This window comes from Elephantulus edwardii, unplaced genomic scaffold (assembly GCF_000299155.1).
Source record: "Elephantulus edwardii isolate Elephantulus edwardi_28Jun2011 unplaced genomic scaffold, EleEdw1.0 scaffold00126, whole genome shotgun sequence".
Taxonomy (NCBI): domain Eukaryota; kingdom Metazoa; phylum Chordata; class Mammalia; order Macroscelidea; family Macroscelididae; genus Elephantulus; species Elephantulus edwardii.
In genome coordinates, this window is record NW_006399876.1 from 3385562 (window position 1) to 3389520 (window position 3959).

Sequence of the window (3959 nt, forward strand, 5' to 3'; positions counted from 1 at the left end):
CCCCCCTGCTGTCTTCAGGTGGGTACACCTGATTTTCCCATCTCCCCCTGTTATCTTCAGGTGGGCACACCTGATTTTCCCATCTCCCCCTGTTGTCTTCAAGTGGGCACACCTGATTTTCCCATGAGCCTTCAGGGCACTGGCCTCCAGCTGAGGATCTGCCTTCCCTGCCCCACAGCCCCTGTGCCAGGACCCTGCATCTCAGGCAGAGTCAGCCCCCCAACCCTGCCCCCACTGCCAGGAGCCAGGACTCTAGGCCAGCTACTCCCACCACCACGACTCCAGAAGTCCTAACCTGAGGGTCAGCCCTTTGTCTGGCCATCTCAGGATGGCCACTGGCCTTCCGAAAGGCATCTGGTTCCAAGATTGTGTCCTGGGGCTTATCCACCCAGGGCTTTGCCCACTTCCTTTTGCAATGTGGGCCCTGCAGGTGCTGATTCTGCCCCCACCCCTGTCCTCACCCCACCTTCCCCTCAAGTCCTCCAGGCCACTTACAACCCCCACCCTGACAGGCTCTGAGCTGTCACCTCTATTCTGCTTGTGTTCTATCAGGCACTCAGAAAGACCCATTCTGAAGTCTGGATGTTAGAAAACTGTGTGCAAAAAAGCAGCTCCGAGTCACAGGTGCAGACGAGGAGAGGGGCTTCAGAAGGAACTGCAGGTGTCTGAGGTCTGCTCAAAGCCCTGGAGGCTACACCCCGAAGTCCAGGCTCCTTGTACCCTCAGCTGCTGCGCTGAAGCTCGGAGCTGGGCCACCGCGGAGGCGCGGGTGCAATGCAGCATCGCGCCCTCCTAACCCCTGTGTGCCTGTGCTCCTGGGGCCAGGGTGCCCTGTGGGGCTGGCAGGTGGCATGAGAACCAAGGGTGCCAGGCACGGCTGAGAACTGGCTGGCCAGGGCGCCAGCCCTCAGGGAACTTTTGTAGAAGTCAGCGGAAACACGCGCACTCCTGCAGCGCTCGGACGGGATGGTGCTCTGGGACCACTGCCCGCTGCCAGCCCCTCCCACCCATGCCCCTGGCGCGCAGGGGACCCCGCCTCTGCATCGCTCGGGAGCACTCAGTGCCAGCAGATGCGACTCTGCCGCGCTCGCGGGGGCGGGGGTGGCGCGCTGGGCACTCACCGTGCAGCATGGCATGTGGAAGCGCGTTGGGGTCCTCCAGGAGCTGGACCCGGCCCTCCTCTTCGCGCCACTGTCCCAGTGGGTGCCCGGGACACGTAACCTCAGGCAATGACAGGCCCCCCAGGCCAGGTTGTTCCCCGCGACTCTGCGGCTTCCAGGGCAGACGCGCGGGGCTGGTCCAGACAGGAGGGTTCCTGACGTCACCAGGCCGGGAGGCGGCGGGCAGGTGTGGCTGACCTGGGGGAGCTGGCTGGCCGGCCAGCGCCTGGGGGCTCGCCGCAGTGGAGTGGGGCGCTCGGCCCCAGAGGTGCAAAGCAGAGCCGCGCCCTAGCTGCGCCCACGTCTGTCTGTCCGCAGCCCGAGCGGCCACAGCAGGACCGGCGCTGCAGCTGCCTCCTGGCGCCCGGCCGACCTGGTTCGAGCCGCAGCGGCGCCGAGTTGCGTGCACGCGGGGTGTTATCTAACCTCCCCCCGCCCCCCTCCGACGCAGGGAGGCTGAGATCCGAGCCGAGCTGTTCCCACGTGGAGGAGGGACACCTAGACGTCCCCGCAAAGGACTCCTGTACCCCCACCATCTAAACTCACCCCAGGCAGGAAGAGCCCAGGGAAGACGCTGGGGGCTGAAGCGCTGGACTGTGCTGGCCCCAGGATAACGCACGCCTCTGTCCTTGCCTGTGGCCTGGGAAGATCTGTCTCTGTCCCACAGCCGGGGAGTGGCGGGGTGGGGTGGGGTGTTGGTCTACGACCAGCACTCACTCACTAGCCCTCCGCCTGGAGCTGGCCCAGCCCCACCATCCCGCTCAATGGCGTGGACCTCCCTCCTGTTGCAGGTGCGGTGGCGGCCAGCACAGGACAGCTGGGCGGCAGGACCAGGCCAGGCAGCAAGTGGTGTCACACCAGGCAGATCCAGGACGATGGGCTATCACCTGGGGTCACGGAGTTCGAGGGAGCTGGGCTTGAAGCCCATCTTATATTCCTACCCACTGTCCTGGGCCACCAGCTCAGTCTCCGCACCGTGGCCGGCCTCTCCCCGCCTCCTGCCACTTGACTGTCCTGCCCACCCACCGTCCCCGCTCAGCCCTACCCCACATAGTGTAACACTGACCCCTCCACCATCACTTGCTCATTCACACTAGCCTCACTCCTCCACACCTTAGCTCCACCCAGCCCTACTTAGCCCTCCTTTCAGCAGCACATACCCTAAAACGACACAGAACTTAGAACGGCCTTACCCGGTGCTAGGGACCAAATCAGCCTCACCCAGTTATGTCCAGCCTCACCCCGCCTTCCTCGGCTCACCCCACCCCGCCCCACCCCAGCCCTGCCCTGTCCCACCAGCCCCACCCAGTCAGGCAGCCCTGCCCCTCCCTGTTCTCAAACCCACCCAATCAACAGCCCAGCGCCACAACTCCTCCACCACTATCCTCTCTTTTGCCCAGCTCCGCCCTACCCGTCTCAGATCCACCTAGCACCGTTCCACGATGCCCCGCCCATCCCCACTCTGCCCTACAAGCCCCGCCCAGCACCTCCAGATCCAGCCCAGCCCCACCCTACCCAACCACCCAGACCTTCCGGTCTCAGCCAGCCCAGCCCCGTCCTGCTCAACCCCCTCACCCTTCCCAGACTCACCCAGTCTGAGCCAGCCAGCCCCATCCTGCCCAGTTCAGTCCCTACAAGCCCCACCCAGCCACGCCAAGTCCAGCCTAGCTCAGCCCTGCCCAGCCCACACCCCAACTCCACCTGGCCAGCTCTCCCCAGCCCTGGCCAGAGGACCACCTGTCTCTGTGCAGTCTCATTTGAGCGCCACATAGGCCGTGGTGGACCCAGAGCTGCCACAGTCCAGGTGTCTTCCAGCCAGGTAACGTGGGGGCTTCTCACAAGGAGTGAGGACGTGGACAGGGGCAGGTCTCAGTGCCTCTGATGGCCGTCTCTGGTTTTCCACTGAGGCGTCTGCCTTCTGCACAGCAGTCCAGCTTCCGCCTCTCTTAACACACTTAGTACTGCTCTGGCCCAGATTCCGGGCCTGCAAACCTCAGAGCGTGCGGCTGCCAGCAGGCCGCAGGGTTTGTGTGCAGGGTGACCCAGGGAGGCGGCCTGGCTGGTTACCTGCCTGTGCTTAACTCTTCCCAGGCAGCTGAGCAGCGCGCCCCTCCCCCCCCCCCCCAACACACACACAGAGGAGCTCTGAGCAACCCTTGTATTCATTTTGTAACCTCAGGTGGCCGGCAGAGTAACAAGGAGGATTGCCCTCAGCTGCTCGGTGACTCAGTGCCTTGGAGCTGTGGTGTTGGAGAAGAAAGCTGAATGTCCCATGGACGGCCAAGAGAACAAACAGGTGTGTCTTGGAGAAGGTGCAGCCGGACTGTCCCTTGGAGGCAAAGATGATGATGCTTCGTCTCACATTTCTTTGGGTATGTTGCTAAGAGAGGCTGATTCTTGGAGAAGGATGTCATCATGCTTGGAAAGGTGGAGGGTCAGACCCTCAACCAGGTGGACGGACACAGTGACTGCCGCGATGGGGCTGGGTGTGTCAGATCGTAAGGATGGTGCAGGACAGGACAGGGTTCAGATCTGTAATTCAGACGTGCGCTATGAGTCATACTTGACATCTAACAGTAATAGGGGGAGTGAAGGGACCTCTGGGAGGAAAGGATACACTGGGGGGCTCGTCCACAGCAGCTGACACGGGTAAATCCCCACCCTCCCTCTCTGAAGAGCCTGGGAATGCTGCTGAGCAGATGCTGTGTCCCCATTTCACAGATGTGAACGCTGAGTCTCTGCCAGGAGCTAGGGGCTGGAGGACGGCTTGAGGGGTGGGCTGTGATTGGATGGCCACTG

At 62.9% G+C, this 3959-nt stretch overlaps 1 pseudogene; it reads right to left on the minus strand.

Moving 5' to 3' along the window:
- The window catches only part of LOC102868957, a 21238-nt pseudogene extending 20455 nt beyond the window's left edge, over positions 1 to 783 (minus strand).
- Positions 784 to 3959: the final 3176 nt, after the last annotated feature.